Source organism: Pararge aegeria, chromosome 20 (assembly GCF_905163445.1).
Source record: "Pararge aegeria chromosome 20, ilParAegt1.1, whole genome shotgun sequence".
NCBI lineage: Eukaryota > Metazoa > Arthropoda > Insecta > Lepidoptera > Nymphalidae > Pararge > Pararge aegeria.
In genome coordinates, this window is record NC_053199.1 from 8,694,426 (window position 1) to 8,719,642 (window position 25,217).

General features: G+C 34.7%; 1 protein-coding gene across 1 annotated transcript in view; it reads right to left on the reverse strand.

The window, feature by feature from the left end:
• LOC120632877 (small conductance calcium-activated potassium channel protein-like) overlaps positions 1-25,217 on the reverse strand; it is a 101,523-nt gene that overhangs the window by 37,764 nt on the left and 38,542 nt on the right. The gene's annotated exons all lie outside the window — the stretch shown is intronic.

Consider the following 25,217-nt stretch of genomic DNA (forward strand, 5'->3'; position numbering starts at 1 on the left):
GTCAGTGGTTTATAGTATTGAGGCGATCTGGCCTGTCTTCTAGACGACAGAAGTAGCAAGGGGAAATCAATTTGGACAGGCCTTTCTAGGGAATGGTTTCCTAAAAAGGAATTCATGTTAGGTAACCTCTTACCTGTGAGACGTGCCACTAGTGCAGTGGCACGTTAGATGTTGCACGCTGGCTGAATGCCTAAATTAGGCGGGACTGCGTGATGCACTCTTGGTTATGGTTAAGTCGCAAGATCACACGCAACCAGCGACCAGTTGGTTAAAGCCAAACAGAAACAGGGATTGGGAAGAGGCGGAGTCTGACAACACTGGTTCTCATGAAATCCGCTGCAGGACAGACGGGCGTAAACAGCTGCCACAAGACTGGTGCTCTACTATAAGCTGGTGATGAACATGAGGAATTGGTCTCCAGTCAGAGCTTAGTCTTAGAGTTGGAATGTCTACTGCTTGCCTTAAACGGTAAGTAAATAAATATGATAAGATATAAGCACGAAATAACAATGTTTATAAATATTTATAAATTTATATATTTCCAGACATTCAGTAAGTAATCCTATAAATTTTCTACAGCGCAGGTGAACCTGCTCTGTATTTATGATACAATATATAATAAACGACGTACGTACATTAACATTAAATGTTATCGGTCACTACCGCCTTAATATTCCAATAGTGCTTTTTCACAAAAGAAAGAAGAAATTACTATTTCAGGTCGAAAGGTTCGGGCACGGCATTGATAAATGATGAACTAGTCCCTCTACACAGCGAAGACGTACTCGTACTCGTAGATGTCAAGATGTTGCATGGGTTTTGAATTAAAAAGAACCATTTTCAGCCTTAGATATATTTATAGGGTGGTATAAATGTAAGAGTGTTTATGTTTCTTAGAATACATTATCAAATCCCTTACTAGGTGAAGAGAACAGTCCCATATATATTTCATTTCATTTAACACGTACTGTCATCACGTCATTTCATCGTTTAAGTCCATCAACCCACTGTTGAGCAGGTCAGTGAGTCTATACTCTGAAACCCTGTCTCCATTGAGAGAGAAGGCCAGTGTCCACTAGAGTCGTCACCCAATAAATGGTAGGCATTAGATGGTGGAATTCCGTATTTCGCATGTGTCTCTCTGAAGGATCCGGCAGCACCAAGGCCGCCCACGATGGATTCCACCATACGCGACTGTATTAAAACCTGGTAGGTGTTTAGTGGTTATGAGCCCCACACAACCACTCCGTTTTCCCCAACAAAGTTAGGCTTTGCCCAGCGAGTGGGACGGCAATAGACTGATGGTGAATGGACCAGCTAAAAAACCAGAGACAGACATTGTTAAATCAGTAACATTAAGACAATCATTGAAACGATGCGATTTTAATCAAAACTTTGTTTGCGTGTAACGTGATACAAAAAATAACTATCATAAACAAAGCTCAAGTTATCTATTTAATATACGGTTCGGCGATAAAGTGGAACTAACACAATCAAAATCACATAGAGCCCATTATTGATCGTACAGCCTTCACAGAATGCCATAAATTATTCATACCGAACTTAAACGAAAGAACAAGCTGAAAAATTCATTATGTACTTATGATTATAACAATACAGGCAGTAGACATAATCTCATTTATAATATTTGTTTAGTTGTTGCCTACATTTAAACAACAAGAAAACCACTCGACTTCGTTATTTTAAAGCCTGTAATAGACTAACTAAAGTGCTTAATGGAAAGTTATGATGCAGCATGAAGTAGAGCACAGGTAACTAAACTAAATAAAATATAAAATTGTCCACAGTTTAGGTAAACTCGTAGTTTTCGTACTTTCCTCCTTCTCTGCAGGTAGGGACGTGGTAGGGACATCATTCCTTCTTCAAACGTAAATACTGGCATGTGTTTAGTTTTGCCATATATTTAACGACCGACCATCCGCGTTATATCGTTCCGGAACCATTCAGAGAAGTTCTTCAAATCAGAATCTTTGTAATTAAAAGGTTTTCCGCTACCCCTCCTACCGTTCCAATCCGCTACGCCATACTTAAATACTAATGTTATATTTGTCAAAGTATCCGCGTGAAAAGAGGACTTTTTAGAAAGGCAGCTTTTCGATTAATAATATAGTTTAGTTTTTCAGGATATTGTAATAAAAAGTAAATTAATATAGTGGGTATATAAAGTATGTTTATCAGATACTATATTGCATATAGATCTCTAGGTAAACCATGTACCTTAATATCAAAATATCAAATTAATATATTTATGAATTACTTACGACATTAAAAGGCAAAACCAACACTTATTATTTGTAAGATTTTGACTTGAAACCGTTCAAGATGTTATGGTGATATATATTTAGGTATGACACTCACCGAATCTGTAAATATTATATTTATTGAGGTCTAAAGCAAGTTTTTGCGTGTGTAATATACTCATATATCTATATTTCCATACTAATATTATAAAGAGGAAAATTTCTACGAATTTCTTCATTAAATGAAAGCTTAGTTTTCACGAAGTATCATAAGTATAACTTTAAAAAAATGAAGATCATTGATAAAATTGCAATAATGTAAAACAAACTAGCAATATTTTGCCAATAATATTCATTACTTGGCAAGAACTGAGAAAACTGTTGGTGACACATAAAAATAAAGTACTACATGATTAAAGTACTCATATTATTACCTGCAAAAAACTTGCAAAGGAATATGTCTAACTATCATAGTTAATTCGTAATAGTAGCTTTTGTATTTTAAAATTGTATTAGTTAACCGGTAGAAACAAAAGTGGGTTACATTTTTATCGTAGTATTAATTATTAATAGAATAATTAGTTTTAGCAACAAAGGTATTCATTTAGCAGAAAACTAGTTTTTAATTCACTCTAATCAGACATTATATTCAAAAGTTATGGCGTGTTAAAAATATTAAGGACTGCACCTAAACAAAACAGTTATTTTAGAGCTACGAGTACACTTAATTGAAAAGTGCTTTTTAAAAACTACAACTACACTATACCTATATAGTATTTTAGTATTTTTTCTCGTAACTTAAAAGTGACTATTCGTTGTTAGTGATAAAAGCTAAACCGCCTTACTATCACTTAAATTCTCCTTCAAGCCTCCAAAGTGGGTCTTATCTATTTACTGACTCCATTTGAAAACATAACCAGCGCAATCGTCCATTTTCTGCTGCTGCTATTGCCACACTTCTCTCAATTAAACTGTTCCTATAGGATGCTTTAAAAACAAAAACAAAGGCGGACGAAGTCGCGGGCAGAAACTCCTATGCTATAAAGCGATATTATAGAAGTCATAGTAATTATGGCAATTTATTTTCAATCTAATTAACTTCGCTGTCAAATGTTATACTTATAGAAACATCACATATGGTTAACTTAGATATACCGTTAACGCAAACCGTTTTTGGAACATAATAATTATGACAACACATTAACGTAAACACCACAATGGGTGATTGTCAATTTATTGCTTTTCACAATGTTCATTAAGTTGAAAAGGTTTTTAAAAAGCAAAACTAAAGGGCATTGAACTAAATGGATCATTATACATGGCTTTGTTATTTGGCATGGCATATTCAAACAAAGAATCAAACACTTGGTTTCATCGTATACAGGACATATATACTCATAGCTCAACATACAACATTCGATTTGCGCCCTACTATGTCCTATTTATGAAATCAAAATAAACAAGGCATCTAATTAGAATATTCAAAAACCTAAGTTTTATTTTATCATTTACTACCTGATGCCCGCAACTTTGTCAGCGTAGAATTTCCTTTTTCCTGCAGAACATAATTAAGTGAGAAAATACCCCTCCGCCCTGTTTTATAAATGCTAGCTTTTACTAAGCTGAAGTTTATATCCCTAGATACATATTATTCAATCTAAGTACTAAAAGTTCGCATACGATTTTAACCCTTATTTAAAGAGAATAGAGAATAAGGGCTAAAAAAGAGATCATTTCTTAACTTTACTACTGTACTCTTGGGGTCCTTTAATCACATTTCAACTCATACTTAGATCAGGTGTTGTACATCATAATACAGTAATGTTATCAGATATATAATCATCATTTCAACCTTTCACCGGCACACTACAGGGCACTGGTCTCCTCCCACAATGAAAAAGGGTTAAGTCCGCAGCCCACCAAAGCTGCCCAGTGTGGATTGGTGGACTCCGCATACCTTTGAGAAAATTATAGAAAACTCTCAGGCATGCCGGTTTCCCTACGACCCTTAGCGTAGAAGCAAGTGATATTTAAATTTATGAAACACACATAACTAAGAAAAGTGAGAGGTTCGTGCTGGGGTACACAATCGGCCAACCGAAAGTGAAATCGAAGTGGAAGGATTCAATGGTTATTATCATACGTTAATGATAAAAAGATGAAACGACGGTGCTTTCCGAAGAACGGGGCTTACACCGCCTCTTCTCTTAAACTGGGCCTTATACTGAGATGATATATTAGAAAAACCAATGCCTTAAAACTCTTGGCCCAATCATAAACATTTACATGTTAACCACTAAACCAACGAGCAGTTATCGGATATTTGCGTGTACCACAGCAATTTCGATGAACGCATCTAGTTCAAAGGGTACATGCAATATTTCGCCAAAACATAACGTGAAATTAAATAAAAGCTTGTATGAAATTCTGAGAGCTCTAATATGCAATTAGCATTGTTCGTAAATACACTTGAAAACATCAATTAGGTGTACTATTTCATAAACAATACCACGAGCTAATTGCTCACAAAATGAAATGTTTGAAATGAGTTATGTTCATTCGAATAATGCAAATTACAAATAGTTCTGTAGACTACGAGTATTTCGAAGATTTCTAAAACGTTGCCGTACTTCCTGCTGAAAAGTACGCAATATCATCATCAGCACGTTAGTAAAGAACCTATTTGTGGGCATAGGGCTAACAATTCATTAAAAGCTGTCTGCAAACTTACATTAGCAGCTCTGACTCTTACACAGATAATCTTATAGTAATAATGTCTAGAGACTATTGCAGAAGGTACTTTTATGCAGCACATTATCAGCCTGGTCAAGTTAGCCCTTCATCATATCAACCCATTAACGGTCACTACAGGGCACATGTCTCATCCCACACTGGGGAGGGGTTAGCCCTTAAAATAATAAAAATAATTGGGAAAGGTTACCGAAATAAGCATAGTGCTGATGCAAAATGATATGTGAAAAGCATTCATCAATCTCACTAATGCAAAAATAATATTCAATGTTAAAGTACGCAAATATGATTTAAACATTGTTATATTTTTGTCAGTCTCCATCCATACAACATAGTAGGTACAATGCAATATTAACACGAAAGAAGAGATATCTGCAAACTGGACCTTGGATAATTTGCTTTGCACATTAGAGATCGATTGGGACTTTACGCATTCCATTTATTATGAGGTTCCGAAAATTCGTACCAGTTATAAACTGGTACAAATTTTAGTAACACTTAATGTTATTTTGTCCGGTCTTAATACTGCTGAACGAACTGAGAGTGCTAAACTTATTTACACGGAGGCAAAAGCGTTTTCCTCATACACACGGGATTTCTCTTTACACCATTCCCGCAGTATTCTGTAGGTATCCTAGAATACTTATTTCAGTCTTTTTTCTACCAAATGAAAAAAAATCTCTACTAATAGTCTCTACTTAAATGTCTAAGTCCTCTACTTACTTGTAAAAGTCGGCTTAAGATTGCAGAAAAAAATCCTAAACCCTGGACAGACAGGCAGACAGACAAACATAAAAAAGAGCACAGGAGTCAATTTACAAACTGAGTTTATATAAATGAAATTATTGTCGTAGTTAATCGCATTCATTGCTTCACAGTTAGATTATAAATAGAGCTCCATTTTAAAACAGTGCTTCAAAGCACAAATAAAGTACTCTTAAATATACTACTGTCACCGGAATTTTACCTTTGAGAGAAATTAGGTAACTATTTATATGCACACCATTGGAATTATTCAGTTGTGTGCAGACTTTCATCCCGGGAGGTTAGGAAAACTATTTATATCTATATTTTCGTACATTTTCAATAGATATTCAAGTGTACGGTGCCTACTTTCCTATTCACATTATAAACTAGCTTTTAGTTTATATTAAAAACCCACAGGAATCCTCAGCCTCAGGAATTAAATATATCTATCCTATGGCCATCTCCAAAATGCAAACTATTTTCATGCAAAATTCCATGTAAAATTAGCAAACATCGTTGTTTATAACTACAGTACATACATATAGACTGTATGTACTGTAGTTATATAACTGTTCTGTTTATTTCACTATTATCTAGATATAGAACTTTTGCCACCTAAATTCCTTTTTGAAGTCTAAAACCACGCATAATGATTATATTGAACATGGCTCAAATTTTCACATTTATGTTTTTGATGGGACCCATAACTTATATCACGTATTAATATGGCACAATTTTTATGGTGTGCATCTTTAAAGCGTGAGGTAAGTAAATTTTGAAAAATATACGTATTAGAACCACAGACACGCTTCGCAGCATGGAATCGAAAGAAATAAAACTACCCATTAGGTACAACTTGAAAAATGATCTTTTTATTACTGCCATTTATATTGTGGCAACTATATAGCTGCGATCCTAGTGACGATGAAAATTTTCGATAATTCTCTTACTCGATAATTCGGATGATGATTTATTCTCAAACGAATAAAACGTCATCAATTATATCCTTACTTTAATAATCACAAATTTTAGTGACTGGCTATTTAGAATGAACGCCATGATAATTATTTAAAAGCGAACAATTCTTTTAGTTGGATAAAAAATTTAAGGCATTTTTATATTAAATATTTGCTATTTGCAGCCCAAAAATACATAGCTTTAATATGTAGGTGTAAAAAATGTAGAACTTTGTTATGTAATTTATACGCACGCAGTCGTGAACAACTTGAATATTGCGCGACGCAACGTCGGACGCGGCTATTTAAACTCATAAGCACTAAAGATTCTAACGTCGGTTTTCTATATTCAAATTTCAATCTATAATATAATTTGTTGATAAGTTTCTTAGCAAAGTTATTATTTGTTAATAGCGTTTTTTGACAATAACAGCGTTGCTAAGTAATAAATCTATAGATAACGGATACATTGGGTATAGAAAACGGACATTAGTAAATAATTAGTATGACGGATATTGAATTTTATCATGATTTATGAATCGTTTTGGACACACTCCAATTATTCAACCCACGTTGCGGTTATTTATAGATCTATAAAATTATAGTCTACTTCAAGGTGAAATTCTACTAGGTATTAAAATTCTGTAGAAATGGAACTGAACTTACATATTTCCGGTTAGGGCCAAGGTCAAGGTTCTCTCATTTAAAAGCAGTCTTCAACAATACGAAAGCTGTTTAACAATATGAATAGCAAATCTATGAAAGCTGTGAAAAATACTTTTAACAGCTCTTTATTGTTTAATTTTGTTTATAGTATGCGATATTTGTATAATTTTGATAAGTGTTTTTGCTTACTCTTGGAGGAATTATCAATTTAAAATGCATATAAAAAATTTCGTTACCGACAGGATTTGAACCTGCGACTCTCTGGCAATCGCGGACTGAGCGCTTTAACCAATTAAGCTGGGGCTCTCCTTCCGTTGATGCCGAAATTAAAGTACGCGATATGTTTATAGCACATATCAAACTATGCGCATTATATAACTATAGATTACGACAGATGAGCAAGCCAAACTCGGTGACCCTAACTCGGGTTACTGGTGCTTAGATATCTTAAATAGCGCAACAGATTAAATTTCAGAATCAAAAACTATGTACAAGAATAAACATCTTCAACCGTAAACAGAATTAATTAAAAGGTCTTTATAGCATGCGTGCTTGTGGGAAAATTATTGCCTACTTTAAATTTCAATAACAGCGTGAATAACAGCGCTCTTGAAACATTTCAGCGTGTGTGAAATAACGGGGTCGTTTAATGAAGGCTGCAATTTGTTTACAAAGTCTTGTTGAATATTCATATAGGAATACAACAAGCAATATTGCTGTGAGTTTCAGTAACCACAATACAATATAAACCATTCTTAAGTTAAAATAAACAGTATAGTTCAAATAAGGCTTCATTTCCAAGTGAAAGTGTGTTGCGGTGATAGCCTGGTCGTGCCATTGAATTGAGTTTGATCATCATATTAACCGCTTGCGCTTCTCAGTCAGCAGCCCTCTACAAATTGCTCTTAAGTCTTATCACCTCGTGTGGGCTACCAGCGCTGAGTTTTGGCCAATCCAGCACCTTGGGACTCTATTAATCGCATTCTTAAGAGACCCGAGAGATATCGGGTGAATTCACTGGAGATGGAGATTCACGCAAAAACCTAAATCTCAATATCTATGGTTAGTAGCTATAATTGGTATAAAATTATGGTCTCGCCGCCATTTCAACAAAATGCTCACAATGTTACTGCCAAGTGACGTAGCACTATACTTCACACGCACGAGTATCGTACGCAACGCATCGAACATGAAGGCGACATATACTGATCTATTTATAGTGGAAAATATCATCACGATTAGGTAACGGTACAGTTCATAAAATCCTAAAGTGAATGCTAGAGAGCGGTAACTAAATGGCCTTAAAGTTTTACTGAAGAATTGAATCATAATTAAGTTTTTGCTTTTCTAATTCTTCTCTGCAGATAAGAAAAGCACTTATTTTAAATAACGTAACAGAGTAAATCATAAATTTCGGAATCGATTGATTATTTACTTTGGGTGTTAATAAAACCTTCCTCGCCACCTTTACTACCGTAGTGGATGAGGCGCCTTAGAGTGAATAGTTAACTAGGTGTTAACAAATTTGAAGTACTTAAAGAGAATTTTCATTTGGATTTTCTCATTAGTTTCTCTTGAACCTATCTTAAATAATTAAAATAGCTGATAATCTATAGCGCTATTTCAAACAAAGTGTCACACACCACGCCGCGGCAGTGAATTATCGGCGGGGTTTGTATTTTTAGTACGATTAGCATACTTAATGTGACAACCCCGTACTAAACGTAGTGTTAGTAGACAGATGACATAAAAAGAGGTGGACGATGGAGTTGCTGAACACGAGCGACTCAAGACTATGTAATTTGGAAATCCCTACAAAAGACCTATGTCCACCAGTGGATGCCCAATTATGAACACAACAGTGTTTATTGCTAATAAATTAGAAGGCTATACACCAGCAGAAATACACTCTTACAGTACATAAGAAACATTCCGTCTGATAAGTGAAGTTTCAATAAAGTAAGGTTTATTTTGTCGTACAAATTACACTCTATGCGTTTAAGGCAATGTAATAAATGATAGTTAAAAAAATAAATAACCTATTAGGGCTGCTAACGTTTAAATTTATTAATTTTTAGTGATAGTACAGAATACAAGTGTTTTTAATGTATATCATTTAAAAACTCCTATTCATGGGTTTTTTTTAAACAGAACATTGAACATTGGCATTCCGAGAAAATTCCGTTTGCCAAGAAAAACATGGTTGATATTAATTTAAGTAGTTGCACTTTGTATGATGTTGCTAATGAACACTGCAATTCATGGATGAAAGATGAGCAGTCTCCCAAAATTGAACATTCAACATTTATAGGGATTGAATGTTCAACCAACCTTTATTGCCTTTCTCCCTATAAATCGTTACAAACATACATTAAATTCAGTATTAGTGTCACTTAAACCCTGTCTATTCACAAAGTTATTTTTAGGAAAGATCTCGGGGATTGTTTGGTTGGAAAAATTTGGTCAACCAGCTCAAACAGGTCAACATCTAAAAAATTGGGGGTTAAACTTGTCTATGAAACTAATAAAAGTTGAATTTTATTTTCAGTGTAAGAAATCAGAATACTAATGTTTTACTTAATAAGAATCCGTTAAATGAAATGAGTAGTCAAATACAATAAATAATAAATATCTGTCTGTTCACATTAGGTCACAAAACGTGTATTCTAAGATATTTTGAGCGCAAATTGTACTCACGGTCGTGATAAAGTACTAATAGTATACATAATTCACGACGGGAGTGAAGTAGTATTGCACGATATAACATATTTCCACGTGTAAGAATTTCATTAAATTTGATAAGGCCGTCGCATGAAGATGTATTGATAATTTTATTTGAAAATGGCCTTTTGAAAATATAGAAATGAATGAAATTCTGGAGGCCAGTACCGAATTGCTGTGCTTTATGCAGTATTACTTTCACTCTTTTAGTAATGCTGCAATAATTCCATGGTATTCGGGTTATAAAAAAAATGATTAGCTTGTTTTAGTACAAATTAAACAACTTTTAAATTAATGCAGTTTAGGACACATGAGATGGTCTAATTTTTTAGACACGACTTTAATATGGTAACTTTAATTACGTAATCTAAACAATCAAATTTTCACGATACTAACTTTTAGCAGTTTCAGATTTTCTTTGATAACCATAAAATTTATCAAATGATAAAACCTCTACTGCTTGCTAGCACGAATTTTGTTCTATATAACTCTGCTATTTAGATCTAGTTTCTAGTCTAGTAGCAGAATTTTATGTTATTGTTTGACAAGAAACCCAAAAACCCAAATCATAGTGTGCTGTATCCTACCTTGTCCATCTCAAGTGAAATAATAACGTTTAAGTCGTTAGCCATTCAGGTACCTTTACCTCGTTACCTCGGGTTATATAATAATTAAAATCATCTATTATTTCCTACATGAACATGACATACCTTTAGACAATTCCACCGGTTTCTTTCTTCGGTTAATTTAATACTAAGAACCGCTGCAAAATCCTAAACCAGACAAAGCCGGTAGCATTGTTCTCTGTGATAAGTCCAATTATTAAAATGTTTGCCCCCGAAGCGCTTAGGCTTCAACTTCCGGTGAGTTAAGTGCTCTGTTGATTGAGACGTGAAATAAAGTTCTACTATTAATGTAGTTATATTCACAATAACTTTGTAAGCCTTTGAAACTTATCTAAAAAAAACTAACCCTGAATGCAAATCGATAAAAAATTTGCCCCTAATTTTTTAGTATGGCGAGACTCTACATATGATGGATGATAAGTCCTCACCATTCGTGAATGAACTTTGCAAAGGTCAGCTTTTTATAGTTACATGAAGCAAACTGTACTTTCACACATCAAAGGTTGTGTTGCATGAAAGGTCAAATATTATGAATAATTTATTTAACAATTACAACAAAAACAGTATAATGTATTTATTTGTTTGATGGGAAGCTGCAGTTAGTTAGCACTCTACCGCTACTACCCAGAGAAGTAGTTTGAAGCGATTTTCGGTATTATGACGTTATTATACATTATATGAGAGCTATGCTGGGAGGATTACTATCCAATCAGCATTAAGATATCTTTAGAAAAACTAAAGCTACCGGCGTAGCTTACGAGTCGCGTATTTGAAAAAGTAATGAGCGGGGCACTTAGCTTGGAGCACAGATTGGAGGGCGTTGGGGTCGCGTGGTGCTGGAGGGCGTTCTAAGAACATGATCTTTTTTTTTTAACATTTTGGCCTCGATCATCATCCATCTTACAGATTTAGACCAAACACAAGCAATCCCAAGCACACTTAATCTACTGCAAACTGCGAAAGAGTTCCCACTAAGTTTCAAATTAGTCAGGTCTGTGATAGAAAACATCGCAAAAAACCGGTTCATTCATTTAGGAGCTTAGACGCCAGAGGTACTTACTATGTGTCCGGGGTTTCAATTCAATTAAAGGAAATCGCCATCAACATGAAATCAACTAATAGATATCAACTATTAGGGGAAAATGTTTTCAAGTGAGTTACTGCGACTACTAACGCTGTTTTCCACTCGTGTCGCTAGGAGGGGTCGCTTCTCTGACCCCATTAGGTGTATAGTTATAATTTACTACTATATCCCTGGTTTCTGTGCTTAAAAATCAGACTGCAACGTTAGATATTTCTATAACTTGAGATTGTAGAAAGGCTTTCAAAAAATAAACCTCATGATAAATTACCCTGATCTGGAGGAAATATAAAGGCAGTCAGGCTTACCCATATTTTTTACAAATTGCATAAAGTGATTTATCTTACCTACAAAACTAGCCTGATAAAAAAAGGCTGGTATAGTTCGTTCGCTCAAATAATCTACACTCTTTTTAAATCGACTCAAAATGCCGAAAGACAGCGTCGGCTACTTCAAAGACTCAACACATGCTGTACACCCGCATTGTATATTGGTGAGTTGCGCTAAACTGACAGCGAAACTTTTATTTTTTAATTGTCAAACTCATTTCAGAATCCTGAGCAAAGATTTATTGGTTGCTACGTGAGATTAAAAAAATCTGATATTTTTTGTCGGAACCAAGAATTAAATTAAATCCCTACTTAGGTGGGATTAGTAAACAATTGCCTTATTGTGTAAAAATCACACAAAGTAATCAGTTAGAGTATTCAGTTCAACTACTTAAAATTTTAAATTTTAAATTTTTCATTAAATATATAAATGAACTAGCTGTTGCCCGCGACTTCGTCTGCGTTTGATTTTGTTTTTAAAGTATTCAGTATCGCTAAGCCTTAAATGAGTATAGTAGTATATTTATATATAAAATTAATTGACAGTCAGTTATATATATATATAACATGTGACTGTCAATTAATTAAAGACAAATAATTTGCAATAAAATAAAATTGCGACTATAATTAAAGATCTAAGCCATCCAATCTCTTAAGTTGGACCAGACTGCTCACGGTGTGCCAATTTAATTTAAAATCGGTTAAGTAGTTTAGGAGTCCATCGCGGACAAACATCGTGACAGGAGATTTATATATATTAAGATATAGCAAATTATCGAATAATAAATAAATAAATGAACAAATAATGTTCTATTTTTTATCACACAGTTCCTGAAATAGCTTGAAGTTGTACTACAGTGGCAAACTTCTTCAGTGGATGAACTGTAAACGTATACCGGAATTATTTTTTTCTCGGGATAATATTTTCATACTCTTCCTAGAACCCTGAGCAAATATGTATGGGTTAAAATGCTACGTGACAAGTAATAATGTTTTTCGACGTTTCTTTGTTGTAACAAAGAGTTAAAGTAAACCCTTATTGGGGTCGGGCTTAGTACACAGTTGCCCAATTTCGTCGAACAATATCCAAGTCAAATGTAGTACTTAATTGGATGTTGCTACTTAACAATATTGTATTAAAGTTGTTACGAGATAGGATTCATCATCAACATCATCATCATTGTTACATACAGCTTAAATTCATCACTCTGCTCCACTGTGGGCTAGTGGGCTGAAACAACGCACTCTGCGAGCTCATATAGGTACCAGTTATTTTATCCAATGCTAGTGAACATAAAACGAAGGCTTGACGTTATCTCAAAAACACATAGAAAAAAAATATTGACCTATAACAACACCAAACAACCTTTCACCAACAAACTTTACACACCCATAAAGGTTACTTCTTTAGATTTATTATTAAACAACTACAACTAAGTGGTAAGGGATCCCAAGATGGTACTAGCCTTAGATGCATTGCAGGTATATTAAATCCATTACGGCTTCTAGCGGAATGTTAGCGAAACGCTACATCGCTTGGCGGCGCGTCTTTCTTAGTTGGGTGTCAACTAGTCAAACGCGGTGGAGTAAACCAGAAAAAAATCTGAAAATATAGATCCCCAAATTGCCCCGCCTAGCCGTAATTACAGTGGAAACAGTTATTTTCGTTTTAACGTCAACATTATTATCAAACCAGCTGACCCGTGCAACTTCGTCTGTACCAATTCGGTTATTACCGGAAAACACGAATAAAATGACATTTTCTAAAAATGAATGCTAGCTAGATCGGTTTATCACCCTCGAAACCCCCTGGATACAATATTTCATGAAAATCGTTGGAGCCGATTCCGAGATTCCAATTATATATATACAAGAATTGCTCGTTTAAAGGTATAAGAATTGTTAGTAGCAGATTCTAATCGCAAAATTTCGTAATTGACTAGATTTAATCAGTGGCTGATTAAAACAAATAAAATACACAAGTAAAAGGTCTTCATCCAGCTTGTTAAAAATTTTATACCTTTATATTTATTTTAATATATTTTTACCCCGTAACAGTTTTATGTAGATACCTGAAACAAAAAAATTGCCTGTTATTATCATTATGTACCAAAATTTAATTTCTATGAAAGTGGCCTTAAATTTAAAAAAACTCAGCTTGCGACTATAATACAACTCAGATGTCACTCAGATGTCAATATACTAAAATCTACAATCCCTTAGAACAGAACAGTGAAAAATCACACATATATTTTATCACTCGCACGTGAATCAAAACCTTCTGAGGTAGCTGTAACCGCTGTTCTAGGATCAAATCAATCAAGTTTGGCAATGTCTCTCTCAAGTGAAAATACGAAACCTGCAAAAAAAGTAGTAACATCACAGAAAACAATTTTGATTATAAGCAAGGCTTATTTGTTGTACACTGACAACCCATGTCAATTCTTAGCCAACTTATCTGCGAGATGCGAGATTTGATTTTCTTGTATCTACGAGTTTGTACTCGGTGCGCGAGTCCGTCTCGGCCGGTTTTGTTGGTTTGTTTACATGATCATCAACCCGGCCAATTAAAGGGCACGGGTCTCCTCTCAGAATAAGAATGGTTTAGACTGTAGTCTCACTGGTCAAGTAATGATTGGTAGACTTAACACAGCTTTTAACTTAACTCCGAAAATTACGTGGTGCGCTCCGGGGATTAAACTCGTTCTCTACGAAAAGAAAGCCGAAGTTTTACGCATTAGGCTATCACCGGTTTGTTTACATTAAATGTAAAATATACAATGCTTTCACTAGATTTTAGAAAGAAAGAAAGAAATTTTATATTTGCATATATATATATATTTTTATATTTATATTATATTTTCCCTCATAATTGCTTACAATTGTATACAAATATATAAATAAAAATAAATAAAATAAAAAATCCATTTATTCTACTACCATAATTATAATTTTCTGTAAAGTTTAATATTATTGTTAGTATTTCATATTGTTATTATACAACATTATTTATTAATTTATTTATTCCTTCATTTTAATTCACAGCTAATTTATAAAATTATATCCAAATACAATACCTAAAAGAATGCACTAACTTATAGCATTTACACTAACAAATTCAAATTACTTAGAAATAATATTGATATAGTTGTAGTTAGGTATCTGTGATTTAAGTTTATCCGTTAGGTACGGTAACGGTAGAAGTCGCCTCTTTGGTGTAGGCCTCCCCCAGCTCTCCCCATGTCTTCCTTTCCTTTACCTTCCTCAACCATAGTGGGCCATTGCCCTGCAAGAGTACGTCCGCCCAGAATTTCCAATACAAATATATATAAATCAAATAATAAACAGAAAGCATGTGGACAAATAGGGTTCCGCCTCAGCACGAAACCTCAGCGAGCTGCGGTGCTGGTTTTCAGGGGGACCCTGTGTGCTCACAGACGTGTTTGCGACTACTTGTGCGTGTAAGGTAGTACATGTAACGAATTAGTGCCGTGTGGTGACGGCAGATCAGAAAACAGTTGTCACCACCTCACCTCTTCCCGCGAGTGATATACGAGGCGACTAAGGGAATATAACGGGCAGCAGCGTCCTTTGTGCTATTACTACCATCTACTGCGATTTATTTTATTTATTTATTTCCTTACAACCATATGTAGATAGGTATACATAGGTGACTTGATGTCCAGAAACTCCATTGAGTTTGTATGGACATTGCACTATACTCTAATGTTTCAAAATTTAAGTAGGTAGGTGAACAAATACGCCGCCGGCAGGTCGAGATACTGCATTGTATAATGCAATCCCACCGCCAGCTGACACATAGGCATATACAGGTTGCTCCCAGAACACGATTTCAATATTCTCCCAATTTCTGGAAATACTTTTTGACAACATTTTTTATATTTTTTTCGGTGATTAAACCCCTAAGTGGTAAAGGCAGGCAATTAATTAGTCTTGGTACGAGATAATTAGTCGTTCGTTTTCCGTAGTAGTTATTATCCATATATTATAGTTATTATCGATCAAAAACCCGTCTGCCCAACGTGGTGATCTTGGGCAAGTCCTCCCATAAGTACCACCTGAGAGGGATTTAATCCACCAGTGTACTGTTATAGGCTGTTGATGATGAAAGTATTTCATGTTATTAACAACTCTCGTGTGTCCCATACATAAACCCGATCCAATTAGTGGCGTCACGTTTATGTAAATCACTGTAATCTTCTGAAATCTGATGCACGAAACGTACGTTTCTGTTACATTTCTAAGCTTCCAGCAACTTTCTATGTTATTTGTACACGAGTAACATATTTATCTTTGAATTCACGCTTATTATTGAAATAATATTTTATTGCTTACAACCTGTCTAGACTTACTATTGCTTACTATTGGCAAATGTCTGAAATAACAATTTGAGTGAAATATGTATTTTTATAAGTGAACCTTTTACTAATTTGGAACGAAAAACCCAAACTATTTGTGATTCTCTCGAAAAGTTTTAGATTTAATTATAGTTATATATATATATACCGTGTACTAATATCTATTTTCTAAAAAAACAAAATGTCGAATTTAAAACGGACTAAATGGTAAATAGACAACCTATTCAACATTAAAGATTTTGACCAAAAAGAGGACAAGAAGTCACCATAATAATAATTACAGTAAATGGTTGTAGCATGATATGCTGGACCTTCAGACACTTTAGCTAACAAATCTAACACAAAACTTACAATAAGTATGACATACGGTCGCTCATTGGCACAAGTCATGTTTTTATCTATAAGCTATATATTTTGTATTTATAAATAAGCAAAAGTGTTCTACTAGATAGAGTTCCCAAGTTCAAAGTGCAAAATACTCTATTGTCTGCATTACAACGCTGACCCAAGGTATAACTAGATAAGTGATTGACCTAAGAAATAGGTATTTGGCCTTTATCTTACCTAATTCCTCGGAGGGTACGGTAAGACATCGGTCCCAGACATCAGTACGAACTGATTATTATCTATACTTGAGTAAAGGTACTACTGTAGGTAGGTAGGTAAGGTAGTCGATATCGTTGCCTGACCACTGCAGCCACGTAAAGTCTTAATTCTTTATGAGATAAAGAATTACGACATTACGCGCTTTTATATCAAAAAATAAGATTGGTAATCCCAATAATGTAATAATACCAATAATGGAGTAATACCAAACTAATTTTTTTTACTCTTTTACCTACCTCTTTTACTTGCAGAATAAGAGATCATTGCCATGCGTTGCCATGTTCCGTGTTCTACAATCTGTATCTATATCAAGAAGTAGTTACGAAACCAATTACCAATCTCGTTTCCTAGAGCTACCCATTAATCTCGTTTCAACGGGATCTTAATTGGTATGACGTGATAAACCAAATACGAGTGACTATAAAGTACTTTTACACCAACATGATTTATTTGAGTGTCTCTCTACAATCATGAGACGCATATGACGTTTTAAAGTTTTTCAAACTTAGAGTTACAAAGTCTAGTTTTTATGTGAAAGACCATAATAAGCGCGTAGGAAAAATGCGTGCAACATTTATATGTCTGGTGAGTTAAGGGAAGACTCATAAAATATAATTAACCAGTAGGAGTAAAAAATACGTAGGCTTGGAACTGGAATGCAGTGTTGCGTGTTGATTGTCTAAAGAAGATTTTCTTGTACATGTTGCAACACCCATATTAGCAGGGTTAGCAATAGCCATCTATATTTATACTAAAACTGTAACAGGTCAAATTCTGTACATTAAAGATATAAAAATAAACAAATTTCACCCAACTATTGACAGACCTAAGAAGGCGGTATGCCGCGTAGCGCACGCCTCTCTGGAGGACACGACAGCGGTCAGGCCGTTGACTTTGGGACCCGCCATGCATTAGGGGGTAAAACCTTGGCGAGAGTGCTGTGAATACGCAAGTGAACACCATGCTCTAACTTATAGGCCTATCGAGGGACACACATTGTTTTCAGTAGGTGTAGTCCCACATAACTACTCCGTTTCCCCAATGAATATGCATCATAATGTGCGTGTGTATGCCTGACGCATACGAGATGACGGTTGCCTGAAAAAAGGTTGTCCGAAAGACTACACATTATAGCAAAAGCAACAAATGCCTGGTATCTATTCCTTGGTTCAAAAATGAGATAGCCTAGCAATTAGCACACGTTTGCTGCTTATTATCTCGATTACTGTAGTGTAAAATATTATAGGGATACGTCGTATACATTATCATCTTAAAATTGGAAGACTTGCTATTGCCTACGTTATAATAGCATAAAACTATTATCTTCACATTGTACATGCCCGTTCAAATTATCGTCTGATTTATGTCTTTCCGATGGCCGTTTTATGGGTATTTTACTAAGCAATAAACTCGTCGTTATTAATTTAAGAAGATAGCGTGTATTATTGGAACTATTTTATACCCAGACAAATCGATCAATTGTCCAAGTCACGTCTTAATGAGGTTTCTGTCGAAACAAAAAATGAACTACAAGATAGGCGTCGTAAGCAACACTTTTATTCCGGATTGTCGCGTCTTCCGAAAGCGTTTCATTGGCCCTGCTACCAGATGACTGGTTGAAACTCAATGGTTTTAGTCGGAACGAGTCCGACATTACCACCGTGCCTTGTCATGCGTTGCGCGGTAGTATCCATAACGATTTCCCCACGAATTTTTTAATTGCCTAAATTATTGATATTTTAAGTGCGGATTTTTATAAATATCACTTGCTCTAACGATAAAGGAAAACATCACAGTTGTATGCTCTCCATAAAGTTATCAAAAGTCTGTCTAAACATCTCATCCCGAGGGGAGACTTGTGCTCTTTAGAATGCTCTTTAGAATGGCTCGATGATTCAAAGATAGGATAATCGTTAATAGAAACCCATCAATATCCTACTTGACTGAATTGAATTGACCTTTAGCTTTTAGACTACAATTTACTAAACTTCATCGTTCGTCTAGTACTTAGCATGTTCAAATAAAGGCTGCATTAGCTGTCCCCCTACATGAGTGTACAAGAAAAGCATCTGCCAGAGAAGAATAGTGACGGATAGTCAAGCATGCCACGACACTTAAATGACGACCACGACCGCTTTTTAAGAGCGAACCGATTGAGATGAATTGGAATATAGGCATTAAATTTGTATTACTCGCGAATGCCAGCATAAATCTATACAGCATTTTGAAGTCAACATGTGCTGAAGATGCTTCGGTATCGGAACCAAAAGAAATTACATCGTTCGAAATGGTCTGGCTTTCACGGATTGTAATATTAGCTAAATGTTTACTATAAACTTACAACAAAGACTTATTATATATTCATACCTATAGAAATCATACTACAATTACATAAACCTCTTTGATGTAATTCCCTAATTTCAACAAAAGTTTCGCCTAACTTTATGTCACTTAAGTAGACACAATGAAACGTGAATAAATTAAGGCGGTTCATTGGTAGTCCTTGAGTAACTTTGTAACCAGCTTGTATAAGATTAATTGGGTTCTATTTGATGAAGATTTTAACAAAGCTCCTCTTTTGTAAGTACGAGTATGTTTAAGGCATTTGGGATTCCATTAAAGATTGTATAACATGTGCATAAACCAAGCAATTTGTCCCGTCCAACACATTCATATTCAGGTCTAGGATGACACTGTTGATAGCCACGTTATTTCATGCACTCAGCGTATTACATTGATTGCGAAAACATAAACTGTACAACCAATAAATATGTCTCTAATTAAAATTTTTGTCACAGTTAAATTTGCTAAATTTTGTTTCCAAGAATCGATATCGGTATTAATTTGAATTTATGACCATGGCGTCTGTTGTAATGGTTTTCTGTATTCATCATAATTGTTAATACAGACACACAAATACAGTACAAATTTCATTTGTGTTTAAACGTCAGCTTTTGTCTCTATACTATACCTGGGCATGTTTGGTATGTAATATTTTTATGCAAAGCACGTAAAATCAAATGAAACATCGATTTACTCAGTTTATTATACATTAGCTAAGCAATAAAGCAGCCGTTTACTCGCTGGCTCGTTTTCCTTTTTTAAGAGTTATGACATATGACATACGATTATTTTATTAACATGCCTAAGTTTTAAAATAGTAAGTATCGTATTGCGCTTATCTTTAATATCTCACGTAGTATCAGCAATTTCATAGAATAGGTACGAAGTACACGAACCTAATAAAATTGAATTTGTTACGCTGTCAGCTACAAATGCTTGCTCTTGTTAACTTATCCGCCATTACTCGGTTTAAATTATTTCTAACTGGCTAGTTGCGAGAGTGAGATATTGCGAGTATATCACTTTGATGTTACCACTTATAGAGTACCTAACTTGTACTATCTGAAACTTTTGTGTATAGTCGAATTTTCAGGTTTATTAATAACTAGCTTTTGCTTGTGGCTTAACTCGCGTTAGTGCAGACTATATAAAAAAAATCGGATTGTGCTTTAAAAGTTATTTTCCAGCCAATAATATTATTTATATTAATAATATTTTTCTGGATTCTGTTTTTTACCCCTGATAACATGTAGGTACTGTTTAACAGTTAAAGCGTCAAATGTTTTCAAATAAATACAATTAATTACGCAACATCAATAAAAATAGGACTATTAGTTTTAGTTTATTTAGTAGTCGGATAACAAGAGGCAACCGTGACTTCGTCATCTCTCGGAGACTCGGTGTAATCCTGTAAGGATTCGTCTTACCATCCTCAACACTTAATAACATGCTCAAAGAACTGTCTTTATTGGTAAGATTTATCACAAAAGAAATTACCCTTCTAGGTCAAGCGGTTTGGACATTGATAAATGAAGATTCACTGTGGAAGGACATTCATTTTGTGTAAAATAAATAGTAGAATTTCACGAATTCAAGTGAAATACAGATTTCGTATGAAATAACGGAAATACCATTCTAAACTGATAAATATCTTCATTAATGTGTATCGATATCTCGTGGATAAGTAATAATTTAGTATCGGAATTTTTGTATCGAGAAATTTTTAGTACCATTCCGGAGTAAAAAAAAGAGAAATCTTCTGTACCCGTGCCTTGGAGAGCACGTGAGCTGTTATTATTTATTTCAAAAAAGAGGTAATAGCCAAGTTTCAGGCTTCAGTCTCCTTTCCGGGGCCCAGAATTCTAATATAGGCACTCATAGCTAAACTTTTGTAGCTATATGCAAATATGCTTTATGGGTAAAAGAAAACAGCCTGAGGAAATCTGCTTGACTTAGAGTTTAAAATGTTCCCAAGGGCGTGTTACGTCTACCAATCCGCACTTGGCTAAGGTAATAAAACCCTATACCCTTCTTATTCTGAGAGAAGACCCGTGCTCTGTAGTGCAAGCAAAATACGTGGTTTCGAATGAAAAAAGATTATTAACACGAGCATTTGATGATAATGCGACAGGCAACTGAAAGTTTTGGTGAGACTTAGAAGAGGCCTACGCCGTAGAGGCGACTGTAACGTACATGTTTTTAAGAATTTGTGTGTAAATCGAATATATATTTATATTTATATACATAATTCTACACATTTGTTTACTAAGATGATAGATAATACGCACAATATCGTTGGGTCACGGTAGCACAACCGGTGGTAAACCTCAGCATGATAATTTACCAAGGTATATAGTAGTATAGTATATAGGTTATCCAAACCTATAGTAGAATATCAAAACAAATTCCTTTACAAAGAAAATTGCTTTTCTAGATAGAAAGTAGTGAAAGTAAAGAATTAAATATGAATAATTAACTCAGCGTAGCAAAATATAATCAGATGAAGTTTTGTTAAAGACTATTGTTCTAATAAGCTCCGTCTTACATAAAACAATAAAGGGTATTGTTTTAATCCAATATTGTTACAACCAAAGCAGTCTAAGTGTTCTAAACTTAAAACCACATTGTAACAATCCGAGCCTGAAGAAAAGTTATTTTTTTTAATTATTTGAGCGCGCGCTCATCTCAGAAACTACCAGTCAGGTTTAAAATACTTTTAAAATTCGATAAACAAAATAATATATAGGGTATTTAACATTAGTCTTCCACCCATAGCAGCCGAGCAAAAGAAGTAATAGCGAAAATAGACTTTTTAAGTTTTGAGAATTAATAATTAGTGTTTAATTTAATCTTTCAATATAATACCTACCATACAAATACGAGTAGGTACGAAAAAGTACCCACTACTTACTTACTATATTTTAATAGATTGGAATAAAAAATAGTGTGTCACATAGCGCCAAAATAATTGGTTCTGAGTAGCGTATGTTGAATTCCTCAGTACGCTTAGGATTTAACTTCCCATTTTTTTTATTATACAGCGAAGAACTATAGAATCCTTTGCTTCACACTGGATCCAAAATAGGCAACCCTAACTAATATAACTATTAGTAGTACAGATCTTATATAAATTAGATAAACGTATGCAAAGAGTAGCTCAACTGTCTTCGCATGCATTTAAAGATTCGCTGCAAGCATTTTCTTTATCGCATTTTAAGTAAATCTAGGTCGTCGTCTCGACGGCGTGTTTGCGATGTTAATGATAAAACAATAATGAAATTACTTTCAAAGCGAGTGACACCGCTGTGCAGGCTAATAAAATATGTCTGCATATAAAGATAAAAAATAAATTTCCATTATATTACTTTTCTTAAATAAATTTTTAAATGTTTTGACAAGTAACAAGTCGATCAGAGACAAAAATAAAATTTACAGGTAAAAGGAAAAGGAGTTTATGGAATCATTGATTGGTTGAAAAGTAAAGGTAATTACGACAACTTACGTCAGTACGAATGTTAACGAGAATGTTCTCGGGCTTAAAAAAACAGAGGTGGTTCATCTCAATTTTAATGTTTGGTTTTTTTTTTACTTATTTACTTTACTACCTATAATTTATATTCAGTAGTGTAGGTATATAAATTGCTGGAAAAAAAATGTGCAAAAAAAATTAAGTAAGGCCATTTTATTTATCTTTTATTTTCTATCATTATGAGCCTTGTAAGAAGGCTCAGAGTCACTCAGCGGGCGATGGACAGATGCTATATATGTACGTGACGTACGTGTATATGCCTACGTGATAAACTCAGTCAGAAATGTGAGAAGAACTAGAGTTACCGCGAATCGCAAAGCTGAAATGGTAATGAGCTGGGCACATAGCTCGGAGAACTGATGGATGTTGTTGTCCAAGGTGCTAAAATCGCAACCTCGCATAGGTAAACGCAGCGTTAGTCGGCCTCTAAAGAGGCGGACAGACAACATAAAACGAGCCGCTTTGTCCAGCGGTGAACGTTAATCGGTTGAAATTATTATGATGACTACATGACAATATAAGAATACAAATATTTTTACCACCAATATAATTACAAATAGGATGACTAGTCTTCTGCTATTAAAACTCATACAAAGAACTCAATATCTAACTATGTTATTAAATAATAAAATAGTATCAGTAACCTAGTCAGGATCGATTCAGGTACGCATATACCAATATCCCCTTTATTCGATAGAATGATCGCGAAAAACTTAATTCAAATTTTTAATAATATGACTTTTACCTTCTAAAATAATTAAACGTTGTCAGATTTTAAGAATAAAATCTTTTTAAGCCTTTCAACCCCTGAAAGTAATTGATTTGATTCTTCAAGATTAATTTTGGAAGATTAATTAATTATTTAAAAACTATGGAAGTGATAAATATTTTTTTTTATAGTAATAATTGACGGACGAATCAGATGGCTGGCCTGATGGTAAGTGGAAAACCATTGTCTATAAACAGAGCAAAATTTTGCAGGGCATGCAAGGAACTCGTCCTAAAAAGTACCGCCCTGTGTCCATCAACCCGAACTGGTGTTACGCCTAAATTACACCAACCTTCAGACCGGAACACGACAATACTGCTTGGTGGCAGAATTAAGCATTGCTGGAGTACTTCCGGTTGAGCACTGTCACTCTCACCTTCTTAAAAAGATATTTCGCCGTAGAAAAGTATAGTAGTATAGAAGCTCACAGGGCCGATGTTCTATCCATAATGTAGACAGTTTAAATCAAACGAGACCCTAATAGACGCTTCTGGACCGTGAACCGTGGGGCTATAGAGATCCCAGCAAAAGACCAGCAGAGAACGTACAGTTAAGACCATAAAAAAGAGTCCCAGATAATAACCTAAGCCTATCACCACTGGAGCTGTGTGAATTGTCTAAGTTGTATTGTATATATTATTGTGTTTCACTCCTTTAAGAAAGGCATGTTACCTCGGACCGAAATAATGTTTCGGGAATTGGATGGATAAAACACGCGCGCTCTTAGCCCACCCCTGTGCTCAGCGATAGATGTAGACAAATAGACGAATTGACAGACGATAAACAAATAGAAATAATAATGACGGAATCGACATGAGACCATAAATTTTCCGTTTCAATATTGTACACCGTAAATTTTCAGTACCTTAGTTGACGCGAATGTGGAATTGGGGTCGGTAGATAAATTATTGTTGTTTTTGGCAAATTGCGTTCATGCCACCATTTTTGAACACGTTAAAAAACCTGTGATCGTAAATTCCGGCAATGCAAACTGTATTGATATATTTTATTTGACTTTACGACGTATGTTTGTACAATTTTTTGCCTCGTCCATGACCAAGCTGATTTTCATCTTGCCATCAAGGCAAGATGAAAATCAGCTTGGTCATGGACCTCTTAAAATGGTGGCTCAGCGGGACCGCAAAAACCACGTGTGCTTTAACGATTGGGTGTTAGAGCATAAACATAAATAGTTTAACAATTGTGGGGAATACAAAGTATAGAAGTATAGATAGGTCTCAGGAGATTAACCATTACCTTTCCACCAAAGCTGTGCAATGTAGCAGTGTCAAATCAAGGCTGCAAAACCGTGACCGTTTCCATTAATGCTAAGTTGTGTAGCGCTCCATAGTGCATCTCCTGCTCACATATTAAGCTTTCATTATCCTCCTAGCTAAAAATCTATGAAATCAAGCTGTAAAATTTTAAATGCCTGATCTGTGAATATCCTTAA